General features: G+C 44.9%; 1 long non-coding RNA gene across 1 annotated transcript in view; it reads left to right on the top strand.

Moving 5' to 3' along the window:
* The first annotated feature begins 4,924 nt into the window (after window positions 1-4,924).
* LOC138798788 (uncharacterized) overlaps window positions 4,925-21,738 on the top strand; it is a 41,999-nt gene continuing 25,185 nt past the window's right edge. Inside the window, exon 1 of the long non-coding RNA XR_011364164.1 lies at window positions 4,925-5,014. This is a non-coding gene — a long non-coding RNA (uncharacterized lncRNA). The remainder of the gene's footprint in view (window positions 5,015-21,738) is intronic.

The following is a 21,738-nucleotide window of genomic DNA, read 5'->3' on the forward strand; positions in this document are numbered from 1 at the left end:
TGCTAAGTATACAGAATGTAATGAAGAATAATGCTGAATAGCCACTTTATGAGAGCCCACTGCCCTCTTGTGATTGGATTTTCCCTATATGGAGATTAAATTTGTGCCATAAACCCACAATTCACCATTCTGGATGGGCTATAAAAACAGACAACCAGCCCCAGGGAGCAAAACAGAGAGGATTTTACAACTGAAGCCCCTATTACATGGGGCGACCAAGAGGAGCGAACGAGCGCTGTTAGCACTCGCTTGCTCCTCTTTGCCCGCTCACCGCCGATGCTATTACACGCGTCGGCAGCGAGCAGGTGAGTACAGGGGGCGAAGGTGGGGTCTGCCCGGGGGATCACTTGATCGACAGGGCAGCCCATAACAGATAGCAGCGGTCTGCTGGCGCTGCTCCTATTCCACAAAGCGGCGGCAGCAGATTTCTGCTATATAAGTCGTTTGTCTTTCAACGTGTTGAAAGACAAACAACAGCATCAATCAGCCGACATAGTTTATGTCGGCTGATCATTGGCTTCTATTACACGATTATCATCCGTAACGGCCAATATCAACCGAATACGGCTGATAATCGTCTTGTGTAATAGGGCCTTAAGTAGTAGAAAAACATGACCAGTCAAATGGAACCAGATCTCTGTGGAGAAACATTACCCGGTAAGATGAATCCAGATCTCTATGGAGGAACATGACCAGTCAGATAGGTCCAGATCTCTGTGAAGGAATATGGTCCGGTCAGATGGATCCAATCTCTATCGAGAAACATGGTCCAATCAGATTGGATCCAGATCTCCATGTATTAACATGGCCTGGTCAGATGGATCCAGATCTCTGTGGAGAAACATGGTCCAATCAGATTTGATCCAGATCTCTGTAGAGAAACATGGCCTGATCAGTTGGATGCAAATCTTTGTGGGGAAACATGGCCCAGTGAGACGGATCCAGATCAATGTGGAGAAACATGGCCTGTTAAGTTGGATCCAGATCTGTATAGAGAAACATGGCCTGATAAGTTGGAGCAGCATTTTTTTGCGAAAAAATGGCCGGCCAGCTGGATCCAGATCTGTGTGGAAGAACATGGCCCAGTCAGATGAATCCAAGTCAATGTGGAGAAACATGGCCTGATAATTTGGATCTAGATCTCTGTGGAGAAACATTGCCTGATAAGTTGGAGCGAGATCTTTGTGGGGAAACATGACCCTATCGGATAGATCTGGATTTCTGTGGAGAGTCATTGCCCAGTCAGATAGATGCAGATCTGTGCCTTGAAAGGTCACCCTATCAGCTGATCACAGGAAGCACTACTCTGATTTTCCTAGCATAGGCCCTATTTCTATCACGCCGTAGGAGGTATTGGCTGAAGACAATTGCCTAAATGAGTGTGGACTTAATGAACTGCATTTCTAGTATAGACATGGGAATAGATCTATAGCCGACGACAGATAAGCTCAGTTCATAGTTTTCAGAAACTTCTTTTAATGCAGTTATTGACTACGCTAATAGCGGAACACTCCCTTACATATACTTACAGATCAATGCTATTGATCAACTTTGCATAGATTTGAAAGATTTGGTTTATTTTTTAACTGTATTTTTGAAGAAATTTTATTGACCTTCAGTCATTATCATTGTACCACATAGATTGATCACTGATCCCTTTACCCATTCAAAGACAGTGAATGATTGATTCCTTCCATGCTAATAACTTGATTGATTATTGATGTTTGATCTTGTAGTAATTGTAGTATAGGTAGTGTATTGATCCGAATGGTCAGAGATTTGACACATGAATGACGACTCTTCTGGGATTCCTGTTCTATCATCAATCGAACTTTTAACCTATAGATATTGAATTGATTACCGATCAGCATAGCCACAGAGTCTGGACATGTGAATGATGACTTTTTTGAGGTTCTCATTTGACCATCTATTATTGATCAGTAGTTGTGCAGTGGATTGTGCAGTTCTATAGTAGTTTTGTACATACATGCACCATAGACCCTACCTTAGCTTGTGGCACTCCATTAGTTTGTTGCAATAGGCGCTGCGGGGAAGTCTGCCATGTGAATTGTATCTATCTATTACACAGATTGCCTATTACAAGCAGGGACTTTTCATGATTTAGCAGTTACAATATTACAATATTGCTCTAGTTATTTTCTTAAAATATAGTCATGTATATATGACAAGCTGGATCTGCCATACAGACGTCCAATAGCGTTGGTGGGAAAAAAATCCCTGTGGCTGCTCTGTTGGTGCTGTCAGCAGAAACAGCTGCTTTATATGTTTTGCTGGAATGTTGGTTAAATAACTTTTTCCATATTTCTGTATTTTACTGGGAATAGAGCAGACGTGCTGCCGTCCTACCTGTGTATGCGGTGCGGATGTATCAGCTCAGGACATATCCTGTTTAAACCAGCTGACTTACCTGGGGCTTAATGTAAGAAACCGACAATCAGCATTATAGTTTTTTTTTTTTTTTTTTAATTTGCTCTTAATTAGATTATAAAATTTTTTTATATTACATCATAAATAGAATGCTTAGAGCCACCCACAGTCCATGCCCAATAATAAAGTAGAAGTTCGGCATCGGGCCCAAAAAAAATTTTCGGCCTGGAAGTGGCGGAACATAAAAAACCAAGTCACATTCACCTGTCGCAGTGGTACTTCCCGCTACTGGACCCTGCCAACTGTCTTCTTAGCTCCCCACTTGCTACTTCATGACCCGCTTGATAGATGCCCCTTTTAGCCAGCCAGTGACTGGGGTGGGACACCGCTGCAGTCACTGTTTGGCTGAGCAGGTGAAACCCCAATCCGCCTGTGACGTTGAACCTGGGTTTTGGCGTAGTCCGAACCCGGGAGAAGATAACAGCCATTGGGGTCCAGGAGCTCTGTGATGTGGCGCAGTGCGGGCTCAGAAGGTGATAATAATATCGGCTACTTTGATTCTGCTCCTAAGCTTGGTCCAGGGTCAAACTGATAGGGAAGCACAACATGTCCACACACGGATGTTACAGAGTCCCTTTAATCATGTGTTTGTGTATTATAGACTAATTCTGAATTTAAAACCGTTTAAAAAGTACCCCTCCCGACATCTGATGTACATGTCAAGATGGATCTGTATTCCTACTATTTCTTACAGAGACAGATGGAACCCATGATAATATACTACAGAGCAGTCTGCAGGCACCATACAGTGGCAAATGGAGTGCCTGCAGCTACTGGACTACAGAGCCGTGGGGGATCCATCAGCTGCCACACAGTCTTCACGCACATGAGGCCTAAAGCTAATGCCAGTAGAATTCATTTTCAGTATGCATCACAAGTATAGAGGGAAACTGGAAGGGAAACCCATACAAGAACAGGGAGAACATCAAAGTTCCATACAAATGTTGCCAAGACTGGATTCACACCCTGCTCCGCGGTGCTGCAGTTCATCAGTGCTGACCACTGACCTCTCCTACTGTGCCAAACTTGAGCAGGAACTGGTATGAGGATTTGTGCATGCTTTAGTAGCTCTATGCACTACAAAGCAAAGCTGGCCATATACAAGCTGTTGGATGAATACCCAGGCCGAGCCTGCTGTTCCAATTCCCTTGAGATCTTATGCTCTGCGCTGCAGGGTTGCTGAGACAGCTGACACCTGGAGGTGATGTTGTGGGCATCCCCTTAAAAAACAGCTCTTGACCTGAAAGACCTTGTGTGACTATGGGTTTTGTACTGTAAACTACCATGATACATGAGCTTGTCTCCATAATGCTTCTGATCAGGGGCGTAGCTAAAGGCTGATGGGCCCTGGTGCAAAATTTTTGCTTGGGGCCCCCCCATCTCACCCGATCAGGCAAAGGGGGGGAGGGGGGTAGTGAGGGGCGGCCTCCTGAGGTTTGCCTTAGGCGGCAGAGACCCTAGAAACGGCCCTGGTAGTAGTCACCTGCAATCCATTTCTCCTCTCCTCCTCTCCTCAGTGGTGTAAAAGGCTCATGCAGGGTTGAGGCTCCTCCCCCACCGGATCACAACATTGCTGTACTCTCTAATGTTACTTGCCAGCTGTACAGTGATGTCATCTGACCTGGGGGAGGGACCTCAACGCTGAGGAGAGGTGGATTGTAGCACAAGCTAGAGCTCAACGCCATAAAGGTACGGCGACAGGACACAGCTTGGGCTGCCACACAGATGTCTGGAGGAGGGGGAGCTGGTACTTGCTGTCATCTGATTAGGTAAGAGGCCCAATCAGATGACAGCATATGCCAGCGGGGCAGCGGGACAAAGTTAGTGTATGGGAGGTGCTGGGCTGGGGGAGCACAGGAGGAAGTGGCAAGGGGGGCTGTGCGGGCCCCCCTAGCGTTGGATAGCTGCTTTTAATCCACGATCTGTCCTGTGGTCCGTTTGGCAGGTGATGCAGTTATTGTCTTAAAAAACAACTTTTAAACCTACACCCCCGTGCCCTACGGGCGTGGCTTAGAATATTTGTGCCCTAACTTTGCACCACCCCTTGGTCCCTCCTCCCCACCCTCTTCATCATTAGGAATACCACTGGAACATTTTTTCCATGCTGAACATTTGCACAGGTGTCTTAATGATCCAGCCCATGTGCCGGGCTGAAACAGGTGGGGAATGGGAGGCAATCTGCCTGAGGGACAGAGAGATTGTGCCAGCCTAATGCATACGCAATCTAGGCCACTCCCGTAGGGCACAGGGCTGCTAGTTTAAAAGTTGTTTTTTATAACAATAACTGCATCACCTGCCAAATGGACCGCAGGACAGATCTTGGATTAAAAGCAGCTATCTGAAGGTACAAGCGGTTTCGGGGGGGTCAGATTGTGGGTACAGAATCACTTTAAGCTTTGTTTATCCTTTCCTCTTGCACCATCCTCCATTCAGCTTTTTGTTTGTTAAAAACAGGCATGGATGACTGAGAAAGTTAAAAACTGGTGTTCATGGATTTCTAAAGGGATCTTCACAGCGCCAGCATTGACAGAATATCAGTGGAATGTGACATTAAAGCATAATCAGAGTGAGTTTGACCATTGTGGAGCCTACTAATTAAAGCCATATCTTTGGGGGGGGGGGGGGAATCTTTTTTTTTATGTAATCCTGAAATTTTCCACTTCTTACACTGCACACACAATAGACAGACCCTTGTTTTGTGCTCTTCACTTTGCAGCTTTGCCTTGCAGACAGGGACAGGTCCAGCAGAGCCATCATGTTATCATTAGGAAAGCTCTAGTGTACTGCTGGAGGCCTAGATAAGGCAACACAATGCACTCTATAAATCTTTCTATGCAGATTCTGTGTCTCTCACTGGTGTCTGCTAGTGGTACTATACAGTACATCTTTTCTTGCTGCAGACTATTCTAGTCTATTGACACATTAAAGGGGTTGCCCAAGAAATGAAAAGTAATTTAGTTTTTTCCCAAATGTAAACTAAAAAAAAAATACTGATGTACTATGTTTGTGAATACTGCACTAAAGTCCTGATTTCGAAGCACAAGTCCAGATTTCAAAGCAATAATTGGCAAAAACTATGTAAATGCTGCGGAATCTGTGTGCGCTATACAAATAAAAGCATCATTATTATTATTATTATTATTATTACTGCAGTTGCTGTATAATGGCAGATTTAAAGGGGTTATCCAGCGCTACAAAACCTTGGCCACTTTTTTCCTGAGACAACACCACTCTTGTCTCCAGTTCATGTGTGGTTTGCAATTAAGCTCCATTCACTTCAATGGAAATGAGTTACAAAACCCAACCCAAACTGGAGACAAGAGTGGTGCTGTCTCTGGAAGAAAGTGGCCATTTTTGTGTAGCGCTGGATAACCCCTTTAAGAGGCTTTGTTAGGCTATGGCTGCCATGGGAACCACTGGTATCCTGCAATCCCGTTGCAGGGTACAGATGCCGAACAGGGGGAGCCCTCTCCTCACTGTCAAATTCTTTAGATCTTCTGGTCACCATTGACAACAGCATCTTAAGGGTTAAACTGCTGAGACTGGAGTTATCACCCTGGCAAATGCAGCAGAAACTCGGCTGTGTGTGACAGCTTAGCTCCTGCTGCAATCTTGTTTCAATGCAGTGGCGGTGAGGTGGGAACAGCTCTCCCCTAGAACTACACCAGTCTGGGTAGGGGCTAAAATCAAATTCAAGATTCGGATGAAAATCAGAATCATGAGTCAAATAAATTTTGAATTACGGAAATCAATTAGTTTTGTTAATCGCCCAACCCTCCAGTACAACACATATTGGTTGTCTTTATTTGGACCAAAATTTTGGCAATATTTTGGGGCATGGTGTTCCATTTACAGCCAAGATGTTGCATCTTATAGTCCTTTGTTTTCCAAATCATATCGCTTTACTACTAGATCATGTCCCTTTGTTGGACAAGGCATAAAGGGGGAGATTTATCAAACTGGTAGAATTGTCTTAGTTGCCCCTAGCAACCAATCAGATTCCACCTTTTATTCCTCACAGATTATTTGAAAAATGAAAGGTGGAATCGGATTGGTTGCTAGGGGCAACTAAGACAATTCTACCAGTTTGATAAATCTCCCCCTTTATGCCTTGTCCAACAAAGGGACATGACTACTCTATGCACTACAAAGCAAAGCTGGCCATATACAAGCTGTTGCATGAATACCCAGGCCGAGCCTGCTGTTCCAATTCCCTTGAGATCTTATGCTCTGCGCTGCAGGGTTGCTGAGATAGCTGACACCTGGAGGTGATGTTGTGGGCAGCCCCTTAAAAACCAGCTCTTGACCTGAAAGACCTTGTGTGACTATGGGTTTTGTACTGTAAACTACCATGATACATGAGCTTGTCTCCATAATGCTTCTGATCAGGGGCATAGCTAAAGGCTGATGGGCCCTGGTGCAAAATTTTTGCTTGGGGCCCCCCCATCTTACCCGATCAGGCAAAGGGCCACTGCTTCTGATTTACCTCTGACTTGCTGTGACTTTAGATACCACCCTTGCTATTGTTTGCCAGGCTATTCCAGATGCCATAAACCTAGGGATACATAAAGCTGTGAAAGGATTCAAGGGGACGCACACATAATCCCTTAGACTGGCAATCCTCAACCTGTAAATCTCCAGCTGGTGCAAAACTACAATCCCTATCATCCCCTGACAGACTTCAACTTACATGAATACCATTTGCAAATGTTAAAGGGGGTAAAAAAAATCTAATAAAAATCAAATCAGAAAGTTATACAGAGTTGTAAATGACTTTAATAATAATAATAATAATAATAATAATAATAATAAAAAATACTTCCAGTACTTCCAATACACGGAGGAAGGATGATCAGCTGACCACACCTGCACGTATATCCCCTCCTGCTGGTGCACGGAGGTGTGAGCAATCACCAAGGAACAAGCAGCAAGGATAGTTCCAGCACATTAAATGCATTGGTATTTAGACCATTGGACATGTGTCTGCGTATAAGAATTTTCTGGCACCAGTTTAATAAAAAAAAAAATCGCAGGAGAACCCCTTTAACCCATTTCCTATCTCATTCATTGATACAACAACAAATCATATGTGGTCAGTGTTAATCCCGCCTAAGCTTGTTGTATGCCTAATTCCTTGAGTGGTTTTATCCACTGTGACAATATCATGCCAATTACCTCCCTACTATACGAGTGTCTTTAAATGTTGTTGTGTGCCATGGTTCAGATATCAGCTACAAGGAGATAGATCTCCGGGCCGGCTTTGTCATTCAGCGATCGAGAGTCTTGTAATTTTTAATTGCTATTTAAATGAATGCAATGTTTAATTTTAATTAACATATTAATGAAATTTTTTTCAAAGGCCTTTAGCTGCGTCTTCACAGAGCGGGGTGGATTGGCTGGGGTAGCGGGGCATGATTCCGCATTGTGTGCCGTAACCTAGCAGTAGTTAATATCTGTCTTAGCAGATGAACGTCTTATGGAGATAACTGTGTACTGACTGAGGGCACCCTGCTACCTTACTCCAGATCTAACAATGCTTGTTACAAAGATCTGCGTGTGCCCATAAATTATGAACTTTTATCTGATACAAATATGTTGGAAGCTGTCAGTAATAGTAAAGAGTGTGGAAGCTGAAAAGTCTGCTCCCTGGTACCCACTTCTTGCATATCTACATCTTGGAAGTATACCTTCAGAGATGAATCATTATATATAAAAGTTACATGTACCCCAAATGAAATCTACAAAATAAAAACTACCACTCATATCCCAAAAAAAGAGCTCACACAGCTAAAATGTTATATGGGTCAGAATAGGGTGATGCAATGTAACACACATATATATATATATATATATATATATATAGAGAGAGAGAGAGAGAGAGAGAGAGAGAGAGAGAGAGAGAGGGAGAGAGAGAGAGCTTGGTATTACTGTTATTGTACTGAACCCCTCAGAAAAATAAGGGGGGAACCTGCTAACCCCACTCCCTCCCTTGCTAAAACTTACATAATACAGAAATAAATAACACACACACATTTTGGCAAAATTTAGCAGCGTATGCTGCCTTTTATTATAACTTAAATACACATATGGGGAGGCCCGACACAAATCACGCCCTCCTTTTCCCCAGGAATAAAGGTGAGGGTGAGGGTGACCCGCCTAGGCCATTCCTCCCCCATTGACCGCAGCCTGCCGCCTAGCCGAACCGCGGCAAGGGGCCCCTCACCAAATGGAACCACCTGGAAAAGGGGAGCGTGATTTCCGCCTTACATAAACATTGAACCTGCAATATAACAAAAACCATAACAAACACAGTAATACAAAAACCATGATCACAAACAGGGTGGGTGGGTGGGACCTGCAAAAAGGGCTTAACCTAGCTCACATTCCTCTCCTTTTATTCTCATAACCCCGCCCCCTCTCACACCTATCTCACCTGAAATACCTCCCACAGGTATTCCCGCCGCCTAGCTAATTCTCTTTGTCTCTACACAAAGCCCCCCAGCTAAGTCCACCCACTCTACTAGCTCCAGCAGCCATTTTAACTCCCTCATGATACCAAACCACCATTATCCCCATTACAAACAAATCCCTCTAGCAACCACCCGGTCATGGTCGCAGAGACCCCCCTTATGGTTCCTCGCCGGGAGGCCCCTTACCCCAACTCGTCACTCTAAAGTTGTCATGATTTTTTTGCTTAAGATTAAGGGCTAGGAAGTTTTCTGCCCACAACCTATATTTCTGTATTATTGCATAAAAATTAGTATGCAATAAGTTCTCTATTGCCTCCTAGTGGTGGCTTCAGGAAGTAGAATTTAATGATTTATTGCTATGTTTATGCCTAGGATATCTGTATCGTAAAAAAATACAACTTTAACCTTTCTAAAGTTACTGCCTTTTAAGAAGTTACCATTTTTGGGCCTCTTTAGATGAATAAAACACCAAGGTGATTGATAATGAACATTAATGTTAAGTATAAAGGAACTTTCGGCACACATGCTTGCCTTGGATGTAATACAAGTACATTATACGGCTTATCTGCACAGTATTTGGATGAATTTCAGTCCTAATACAACTCTGTATTCACAGGTCAACCCCCCAATCTGCCGAATATTATGTTTACAAGCTGTTTTTGTGCAAAAGACAAACACGATTTGTAATGAATCTGCACGCTTTCCGGTGAATAAACAAGACACAGACATTGTATAACACATTGCTTGGTACAAAAGGCTTCTTTCAATTATCAGCCGCTTACTCCATGCTACCCAAAAAAATAATATAAATAAACGTTGCGAACAAAGAGGACTGTCAGGAAAAATGGTGTTACACTTGTATTTCCTTTAAAATTTAATGACATTCATTGCAGTTAAATATTTGTGTTGCATCATTATCATAGACGGATATGAAATCTGTGGTAAGTCAAACATCTACGGAATGAGGGTCATAAACTATTATTACAAGACAATGATCGGCTCGGTGACAAGTGCGCTACAGTCATGTGCGGGGTATACACACCGGCTGGGAAGTGGTCTCTGGCCTCCTATATCTGTTTATTTCCCATTGCCTTTAGAATGTACTGGATTATTCTGAGCTCTTTTCCTAGGGGCATTTATAGGAATCATAAGACCTCATAGGAAAACCTTAAATGGGCACCATGCTGCGCTGAAATATACCAAATATGTTACTTTCAATTGAAGTGAATGTCCAGAAGAACTTATCTTCTTAGTGTTGGAAGGCTCTGTTTGCAATACACAGAGATACAGTAAAAAAATGAAACTTTGGATGCCTGCAGCCACCATAAGGGGGAGCTCTGTACATATTGGTTTATAATATAAATACATTACATTACTTATCCTGTACTGATCCTGAGTTATATCCTGTATTATACTCCAGAGCTGCAATCACTATTCTGCTGGTGGGGTCACTGTGTACATACATTACTTATCCTGTACTGATCCTGAGTTACATCCTGTATTATACCCCAGAGCAGCAGTTGCTATTATGTTGATATAATATACTTACAACTTTACTTTTTTTTCTTTTTACATAGAATAATTCAATGTAAACTGCAAAACGCCTTCTAATTAAAGGCTACTCCATATACTTGGCTGAATTGCAGCTCTGTTTTGCAGAGCCATCATGGGGCTCCTATTCTCAGGCATGGGTCCTCTCTTGTATCTCTGAATGCCTTTGACTTTTATCCGGAGTTTTTTCTGTCGGAGTGATTGTTACAGTGACTGGCTGTAGATTCCATTAAGTTTTATTTCCCTTTGCATGACAGCACTTTTGAACATTTGTGTTGTTAGCCGTTTTTGCTCTGACATTTGTCAGCACGCTGTAATCCTGCTCCCTGGTATCTGGACTTTGTGCTGACTCTCTGCTGTTCTGTACTGGTGCAGATTCATTAATCAGTCGCTGTGTGGTCAAGGCTTTGCTGGGTCAAAAAACTGACAGTCTAAATAGACAAGCTTGGAAACAGTAAGAATTGTTCCTTCATTGTATTTTTAGAAGGTTTTCAGAAACTTGATTGACAAGTATAAAAGAGGCTACACAAGGGACTTGCTGTAGGTAGAGAGGCACTGTTATGTTACCTAAAAGGAGGGTGCTGAGGTTCTGGCTTCACATCCCACTATGGATAACATCTGCCTAGGAGTTTGTATGTTCCCCCTATGTTTGTGTGGGTTTTCTCTGGGTACTATATCTGGTGCTATATATATATTTTTTTTGCATACGTTTCCTTGTATGGTTAAGTTTACACTACATGATTTTTCAGCCATCATTGCCAGAAAAAAGATGTCTGATATTTGCTTATGACGACCCTTGGCAATGACGGATGATCAGTTCATGAAATCCATCTAAGGCCTCACAAAAAAATCTAATGACATCTTTACATAAGAAACAAGAGAATCTTTTATTTTTACACTGTATCAAGGATGAAAGGAATCTTCCATATTCCAGGGCAGTTGTAGTGATGGGGGTGCACATTAGGTGTGGATGGTAAAATAATCCCTGAGGCACACCCTAAGTAGCATCTTGCTGTAGTAATGATGAGGTGTCCTTCATTGTGAGTGTGCAAATGATCTGCCAGATATGACAGTAAGTGAAAGACAACTCAAAAAAACTTGGCCAACAAATCTTCTACAAGAAATGAAGACATAGGGGGAGATTTATCAAAGGGTGTAAAATTTAGACTGGTGCAAACTGGCCACAGCAACCAATCACAGCTCAGCTTTAGGCAGTGCTGAAAGGAAAGCTGAGCTGTAATTGGTTGCTGTGGGCAGTTTGCACCAGTCTAAATTTTACACCCTTTGATAAATCTCCCCCATAATGTTAGAAATCAGGGACAGGATAACACAAGGACATGTGAGCCCTGACACTGGCACCCGCCCCGCTGTCCCTGCCTACTTGCCTCAGGAGCCCTAGGTGGCAACGGACAACTGGTCGACAAATCCTGATCCTATCCAAGTGCAACACTGAACGAAACAAGATGAACACACACAATAAGGCAGAGCCAGAGGTCAATAACAAACAAGCGGCGCAGTATAACCCCGAAATCAGGGGCGTAGCTAGGGGTTCAGCCTAGGGGGGGCGAGTGAGTCTGAGTGGGCCCCCAACCTATTATGTTACCCATAGGGAACCTCAGTAGACCCCAAACAAATAGAGGTGTAAGTAAAGCGCAGACACATCCAGTGACTCACAGGTGACGTCTTCTCTGATGAGAGTGGGTCAGGTTTCCTTTTCTTTTTCATTGTGAAGACTCTTCTAACCACAAATCATCACAGCAGTATCTGCCAGACAAACATCTTCAGCACCTTACTTTTACAGCACCTTTACCCACCTCTATACAAACTCTCCATCATAGTGCCCTTAAACAGTAACAGAGACTTCTTTGAAGACCAATATGTAGTCATTTTTCCTTTTCTGTGCTTCTTTCTATACTTAGATCCCTTCTTTATGCCTGTATCTGTAGTTAGGATCCATCATTGTGTCCTCATCTGTAGTAAGACATCCTCTTCATGCCCCATCTGTAGTTGTGTTCCCTCTCTTTGCCCTCTGTAGTTAGCCCCCCCCCCTTATGCCCTCAACACTAGTTGGGCCCCCACTTTGTGCCTCCATCTGCAGTTAGCCCCCCCCCCTTTGTGCTAAATAAATGGTACCCCTTTGTCCTAATGAACTGTACCACCGCCCCCCTGTATAAACTGTGCCTCTTATGAACTGTTTTTATATTAAATAGTGCCACTGTCCCCGTATTATACTGTGCCCACAATGTAGTTTGCCACTGCCTACCTAATAAACTATATTACTACTGCCCTCCAATGTACTGTACCACTGCTCCCTGTAATGTACCATACCACTGTCCTCTCTCATGTACTGTACCACTGTCCTCTAATGTACTGTACCACTGTCCTCTCTAATGTACTGTACCACTGTCCCCTCTAATGTACTGTACCACTGTCCCCTCTAATGTACTGTACCACTGTCCTCTCTAATGTACTGTACCACTGTCCTCTAATGTACTGTACCACTGTCCCCTCTAATGTACTGTACCACTGTCCTCTAATGTACTGTACCACTGTCCCCTCTAATGTACTGTACCACTGTCCTCTCTAATGTACTGTACCACTGTCCTCTCTAATGTACTGTACCACTGCCCTCTAATGTACTGTACCACTGTCCTCTCTAATGTACTGTACCACTGTCCTCTCTAATGTACTGTACCACTGTCCTCTAATGTACTGTACCACTGCCCTCTAATGTACTGTACCACTGTCCTTCCCTAATGTATTGTACCACTGTCCCCTCTAATGTACTTTACTACTGACCTCCTAAATCATTGTTTTCCAACCAGTGTCTCCTCAGCTGTTCCTTAACTAAACCTCCATTATGTCAGGACATGATGGGAGTTCTAGTCTTGTAGCGACTGAAGGGTCACATGTTGGAGAACACTATACTAAATAAACCTCCCTCCTAAATTATGGTTTCCCTACCAGTGGCAAAACTACAACTCCCATTGTACCCTGGTGGCAGGACATGATGAGAGTTTTAGTTTGGTAACAGCTCAGGAGCCACTGTTAGGAAGCAATCATTTAGGGGTACAGTTTATTTAGTAAAGTATTCTCCAACATGTGACCCTCCTGCTATTCTTAAACTACAATCCCCACTATCTCCTGCCAGAACGGCATGATGGGAGCTGTAGTTTTGTCACAGGTTTGAGAACACTACTAAATAAACTCTACCTATGTGTATACACTCCAGCCGGGATTCCTCAGAAGGCAGTACTACATAAGTTCCGTAGAAATCACGGCCATTGTTACAACGGCCATGATTACTACGGAACTTACTGTATGTAGTGTGAACATAGCCTTAAACACTAAGTTTTACTTATCTCTTCTTACATCACATTACATACACCCAAGGACACACACACACATCCCATGCACCCAGGGCACACACATCACATGCACCCAGGACACACACACATCTCATGCACCGAGGACACACACATCCCATGCACCCAGGACACACACATCCCATGCACCCAGGGCACACACATCCCATGCACCCAGGGCACACACATCACATGCACCCAGGACACACACACACACATCCCATGCACCCAGGACACACACACATCCCATGCACCCAGGACACACACATCCCATGCACCCAGGACACACACACATCCCATGCACCCAGGACACACACATCCCATGCACCCAGGACACACACATCTCATGCACCCAGGACACACACACACATCCCATGCACCCAGGACACACACACATCCCATGCACCCAGGACACACACATCTCATGCACCCAGGACACACACACATCCCATGCACCCAGGACACACACACACATCCCATGCACCCAGGACACACACATCCCATGCACCCAGGACACACACACACATCCCATGCACCCAGAACACACACATCTCATGCACCCAGGACACACACACATCCCATGCACCCAGGACACACACATCCCATGCACCCAGGACACAGACACATCCCATGCACCCAGGACACAGACACATCCCATGCACCCAGGACACAGACACATCCCATGCACCCAGGACACACACATCCCATGCACCCAGGGACACACACATCCCATGCACCCAGGACACACACACATCCCATGCACCCAGGACACACACACATCCCATGCACCCAGGACACACACACATCTCATGCACCCAGGACACACACACATCACATGCACCCAGGGCACACACATCCCATGCACCCAGGACACACACATCCCATGCACCCAGGACACACACACACACACACACACATCCCATGCACCCAGGACACAGACACATCCCATGCACCCAGGACACAGACACATCCCATGCACCCAGGACACACACATCCCATGCACCCAGGGACACACACATCCCATGCACCCAGGACACACACACATCCCATGCACCCAGGACACACACACATCCCATGCACCCAGGACACACACACACATCCCATGCACCCAGGACACACACATCCCATGCACCCAGGACACACACATCTCATGCACCCAGGACACACACACATCACATGCACCCAGGGCACACACATCCCATGCACCCAGGACACACACATCCCATGCACCCAGGACACACACACATCCCATGCACCCAGGACACACACACATCCCATGCACCCAGGACACACACATCCCATGCACCCAGGACACACACACATCTCATGCACCCAGGACACACACACATCCCATGCACCCAGGACACACACACATCCCATGCACCCAGGGCACACAAACATCCCATGCACCCAGGACACACACATCCCATGCACCCAGGACACACACATCCCATGCACCCAGGACACACAGCACTTACTGTAATTGCAGGGAAGCTCTGAGGGGGCCATGTGGTGCAGTTCTCTGATCTTCTCCTCACAGTCGGACTCTGGGCCCCTCCTCTTCTTCTGTCCCGACATCCAGGAGAGCAGGAAGCAGCCGGAGGAGGTAGTGAGGGAGTGGGGGAGGGGCCCGGGCTGTGAGGAGGGGGTCCTGTCTGTGTCTCTTCTGCCCTGGTATAGAGTGAGCAGACACACAGACAGGAAGCTGCAGTGTCTGCCCTGAGTGCAGCGGCCGCTACTTCCGGGCAGCCTTAAAGTGGCAGAGCAGCCTAATTAACATCCGGCCTCTGCGGCTCTTAAGCGTACTGGGGGGGACCGGCCCGGGGGGCCCCCAGCCTTGGTGGGCCCGGGGGCGGCCGCCCCCTTTGCCCCCCTCTAATTTCGCCACTGCCCGAAATCCAAGAGGGTAGTCAAAAAGTTAAGAGCCAGAATTTAGATAACCAGAAATGCGATGCAGGAAATAACGCTAAGTGAAGATACACCAGTAAAGTAGGCACTATCGCACACAAGGAATGGAACACAGGGGAAGATACTTATGGAGCCTGGAGTCCCATCCCCAGGTGTTATTGGGGCTGGGGGTCCATGTCCGGCAACACTCTGACAGCTGACTGGTGGTGTCAGCTGTCAGTTCTAATGACTGTAACACATTTCACGTTTGCCGATCGGCCGGGGATGGTGAAGCCCCAGCCACGGCTACATAAAAGATAAGCGTCGCTTCGCCCCCAGCAACCAGGCTGGCTGCTGGGGACGCCATTGGGGGGCCTCTAGCAACCGGACAGGACAATCCCTAGGGACGCAGTCGGCTTCCCTGTCAGGCCGGCCGTGCATCCTGGCAGAACCGGGAGCCGGGTGGGCGCCCCAGGTCCTGACATATAATCATTTAAAGAGTAACATATACAATGAGGTCTAGAGTGTGGATGCACCTCTGGGGCAAAACTGGAGTTTCTGAACAGACTGTGGTCTGCCTTATCACTTTTGAGGTACATACACTAGTCCTTGCATTAAAGGGGGCATGCTGGTTGCCTCCCAGTGATACTGTATGTGCAGAGTAGAAATATTCATTAAATATTCATTAAAGCCTTGATAATGCCTTAAAGGTGAAAGTCTTTTGACGATGAGTCTGAATCTCCACAGATCGCCACAGATTGGAATAGGTGTGACGCTTCCTAGTGTAATCTCCCTTTATATCAGAATACTAGAGATGAGCGAACCTGCCGAAAGTTTTGGGTTTGTACAAATCCCACTGCCTGGAGAAGGTGAATGCAGTGCATGAAAAACATGGCTACAACTTACAGCTGGCTATGTATGCCTTTTAGCAAATTCACTCATGTCTAAAGTTCGCTCATCTCTACAGAATATATGTACCCCAAATTGTCTGGCCTCTGAGGCCTAACTAATGGAAGGTGGAGATTAGGTGCTTTCCATGGTGTCCCACCACGGGTGTTGCTATTGTTTACACCCCTCGCTTGTACTTTTTGGTCAGTCAGTGGTTAACGTTTCGCCACAAGATGTCACTATTGTAGGTGTGTATACTTAATTGATGCACAGCTGTAGAACTGTAAGGGTTATTGTTTATTGGTATGTCACATGGATCTGCAGACCAAGCAGTGTGTTCTCTTCTTCTGTCCTGTCACATCTCTTTACTTCTTCTGTGTGCACTCTTCACTCATTCACAGCGCACTATATAGGAGGCTGTAGATAGGAAGTCACATGGGTAGAGGAAGTGTAGAGGTCTTTTGTCACTGGGCTCTGTAGAGGAAGGACACAAGCCATAACGCTCTCTACAGCAGTCTAGTTGGGCCCTGGCCCTCTGCCAGGTCCCCAGTCTCAGTGTGCAGTCCAGAAGCAGACTCAGGCACATGAACTTAACCTTTCCTCTTCAAGTAACTCCATTTGACACTATGCAGTGTTAAACTCTTCCTTAGAGAGGACAAGTCAGAAATCATCTCAACCCACGCCGTGGACAAGGAAAGTCACAGTGCAGGACAGTATCCACAAAGGCTAGGAACTGATCTGGATAGAGAAAAGTTGCTAGAAGCCTATGAACTCTTTCTCACAGCGCGGGTGAGGACAGGGAACCATTAGCATTCCGCTCATCCCAGGTATCAAGGACTGGGGCTTGTGTCACCCACTAGGACGGGTCCCCCGACACTGGTAGGGCAATAGGTGGTGCGAAGACCCAAAGGTCAAAACACAGGCACAAGTATTTTCTCTTTCTTCTCAAGTATTCTTCTACCTCATCTTTCAACACATCGGTGGAGCACAGCACTAATTGGGTTGGGACTCTCACAACATCCTCCTCTCTACTCTTCTGATTCACGACATAACATCTGGAATCACGACATAACATCTTTGGGCCCGGCTATATCTCGGCCAACCACCACCGCAGTGGCGTCACACTCTACCATCTGGCAAGTGACTGGCCGTACCTCCTCCACACCACCGCAGGGGGTCACCACACTTTCCACCTTTCCTCACTCTAAGCTTGATTCCTGTAGGCTACAATAGGATTTCCTCCCCATAGGGAAAGAGAAAAGAGAGTCTGGACTAGAGTGAGCTCCCTATCTATCTATCTATCTATCTATCTATCTATCTATCTATCTATCTATCTATCTATCTCTTGCTCTATTAATGCATATAGCAAATGACTTGCAGAGTAACTCAATATTATATGTAGAATTAAACAGTAAGTGACATTTTGTCCTTTTCTTGCACAGGGTTGACCTGTAATCACTGAATATATATCATCAGGATGGGAAAATAAGATTGTCACCAGGCAGGGCTAGGTCACAGGTCGCTCCATCCTCATCAGACTCTCAGGAGTAATGTGATTTGGAGGTGTAACACAATTACCATATGCTCTGTGGATGTGAGGTTATGTGCACAGCGATGGTAATGTCATTATAAAGCTGGTAACATTGTATCATTGATCGGGATTTTCACCTTCCTTGCAAAAATTAGGGAATTAGAAGGATACTTGGTTTCTGCAAGTCATTAAATCATCTCAGCATATAGAAAATCTCCAGCAGAGGAAGAATCCAGATATTTATAATTGTGACATGTAATCTCCCATTTAGCAGATGTCCCTCCCTTTAGGCGAGACTCACAGAGCGCATCAGAAGAAGCCAAACTTATGTAATTTGTTTCATCTCCTCAGAGCTCCCGACCCAGAGACCCGAGGAGTCATATAGGCTATTTATCTACCAGGCTGATATAACACATATTAAATATAAGAGGATTAGATACTAGTGATGAGCGAGTACTAAAATGCTCGGGTGCTCGATACTCGAGTCGAATATTTCCCGATGCTCGGGTGCTCGTTTCGAGTAACGAACCCCATTGAAGTCAATGGGAGACTCAAGCATTTTTGCAGGGGACCCAAGCTCGGCCCAGGGAAGGTTGTGTGAGAACCTGTCAACCTCAGAAAATTATGGAAACACCATGGAAATGGACAGGAAACTGTAGGGGCAGCATGCATAGATGCCTCTAAGGCTGCCTAATCGCACCATTACACCAAATTCTGGTCAACAGCCTGGTGGTCAACCTCAAGATAATAGTGCTGACCCAGACGAAGATGGGCAAGGCACCAAGGTCAAAAGCCTTAAGGTCACTTTGAAGGTCAAAGGCCTTGGAGAGTGTTCCTCTGCCAGTGCCTGACAAGCTGACTGCTCCCTTCCTCCCTCTTAATAACTTGTATTTTTAATTTACTAGACTGACCAGGGCTGGGGCATGACACCCCCTGACTACTTTAGCAGTTGGGGTAATTTTGCCAGTATCATGTCACTCACCACTTCTCCCCACCTCTTTTGTTCTGAAGACCGAATTTAAAATTTATGTTTATTTTATTTATTAGTTCGAATTCGAATTAGTTTGAATTTTGAGTTTGAAGCTTGATTTTTTTTTTATTTATTTAAGTTTGTATCCAGCAATAACACGGTATGAAATGCACAATACAATCATCCAATAAAAAAAAGGCTAAATTTAGCCTCACACCCTCATGCAGTTGTTCATGAGGGGCAAAATCATTGGAGGTAGGGACGAAGAAATAACAATACATTCTTCTTAAGAGGCCCTAGAATTTGAATGAATACACTTTTAATCCTGTAAAGAGTATCTAAGAGAGGGCAAGTGCGGTAGTAGTGGCTGGACTTTTTCCACCATTTCCACTGTCTGTTCCTTTTAGCTGTGGCGTGTATCTTGGAGATATAATAGATGACCTGAAAGCCCTGCAAAATAGCATTTGAATTGAAGTTGATTTGATTTTAAAATTAAAATTGAAGATTAAAAAAACAGGCCATAAAGTGGCCTTTACCGAGCTGCTGACTACTGCCTTTGAAACAGCTACAAAATGAAAGGACGGCAGAGGACACCCACAAGTTTACATCCACCCACCAATGGACAACACAAGGATCCAAAATTAGGATCCACCATTTTCACTGTGTGTTCCTTTTAGGTGTGGCGTGTACCTTGGAGATACAATAGATGACCTGACAGCCCTGCAAAATAGCATTTGAATTGAAGACGATTTGATTTGAAAATTGAAATTGCAGATTAGGGCTGTTGGGTTCTTTCTCTAGTATGCCTGCCTAAAGGAACGGTAATTCCCTCCCTAACACTGTTTCTGGCAGCAGTTGATCCCCACAGTGTGCAGCTAAGATTGTGGTAGCTGCACTGCAAGTCCCAGCCAGCAGTCTGGAGTCCTCCAAAAAAATTAAGATTTTAAGCCCTTACAAAGGCTCTTTTTCTAGTATGCCTGCCTACAGGAATGCTATTTCGTTTCCTAACACTGTTTCTGGCAGCAGTCGATCCCCACAGTGTGTAGCTTAGATCGTGGTAGCTGCACTGCAAGTCCCAGCCAGCAGTCAGAAGTACTCAAAAAAAATAAATTAAGATTTTAAGCCCTTACAAGGGCTGTTGGGTTCTTTCTCTAGTATCCCTGCCTACAGGAATGCTAATCCCCTCCCTAACGCTCTCCCGGACAATCAGCAGCTCTGTCCCTAATCGCTTCCAGCATGCATGTGAGGCAAGCACCGCCGGCCCAGATTTTTATATGCCCAGGTCACCTGATCTGGCCAACCAATTGCTGCTATTGACATGTATGGGTCCCACATCATCGCACAATGTACCAAAGAGTCTCCTGCGTATTGATTGGTGAAAGAAAGAGAGCAAAAACACGGCATCGGCGCATCGTGTAACACCTTAGGATAAATTAGATGATAGGTAGGGAGGTATTGCGCTCACCTAAAAGCCACTTGGGCTTGATGCGTATTACCCAATAAGGGTTGAGTTGTGTAGAGATGTCCTGGTCCCAGCGGCTGCTAAGCTAGACGTACCATCGGACGGGATGCTCCCACCGGGGGGCCCGTATAGGAATACAGCGAAGTAGAAATAGTAAAAAGAGGTACAGAGGCTCCAGCGCTGCTACTGTAAGACCATCACGGGACTCCGATATTTTGAGATCAAAGTGGGTTTTATTTCAAAACAGAGCATGAGGTTAACATGTTTCGGGAAAAAACTCTCCCTCCCTCAGAATCCGTATGCATAAACAAGATAGACACAGTCAGGTTTAAAAAGTGGTAAAAAGCCCGCCAAACCCGCCCCCCGAGGGGAGGGGGGAGGAGGACTAGATGTAAACATGGTATGAAATTGTACAAATGTAAACATAAACATGAATAGTAAACAGTAGGTAATAGAGAAATTTAACTTAACGTTAATAGGATCAGTGGGAGGATACTGTCTTTACAGTGGATGGCCGCTGTCAGTACGCGACAAGTGAGCGGGACCGGGTACTGGAGAATCCGACAGTCGGCCGCGTGGACAAGCGGCCGCTGTCAGTGAGTGGTGCGATCCTGAATCCCCATACCGCCGTCGCGGTGTTCAAAAGGGGCGGAGCTACAAGCAGGATCAGCCGGGTGTGCTGAATCGGAGCGGGCATGAGTGAAATTGTCACTAGTATCGGACAGGGACGCTGGTGAGTATGTAATTGCTGAATATGGTGGGAACTTAAATTTGGGACGTCATGAGTGGATATATAAAAATGAGATACAAAGTCTATGGGAAGTAGAGCGTAGCTAGGGAGAAGAATAAACAGGAGAATTATAGCATGATGTATAAATGTAGGCGCGATGGGGATACAGTTCTGGACACATATTAGGTGGATAGGTTGAATATATGGATAATTGGGTAAATAAATAAATAAAGAAATTATGCTCAATGTGGGGATGGTGGAAATGAATTAATATACACCTGAAAAAATATAAATAGAAAGAATAGAATAGAATAATTATACATGTTGATATATAAAAATACATACATAAATCATAAATTCATGAATTGCATATATAGCTGCAAATAAAAATATAAAAAATATATATACAAAAATATATAGAAAGAAAAGAAAGAAA

This window comes from Dendropsophus ebraccatus, chromosome 8, assembly GCF_027789765.1.
Source record: "Dendropsophus ebraccatus isolate aDenEbr1 chromosome 8, aDenEbr1.pat, whole genome shotgun sequence".
Lineage (NCBI taxonomy): Eukaryota > Metazoa > Chordata > Amphibia > Anura > Hylidae > Dendropsophus > Dendropsophus ebraccatus.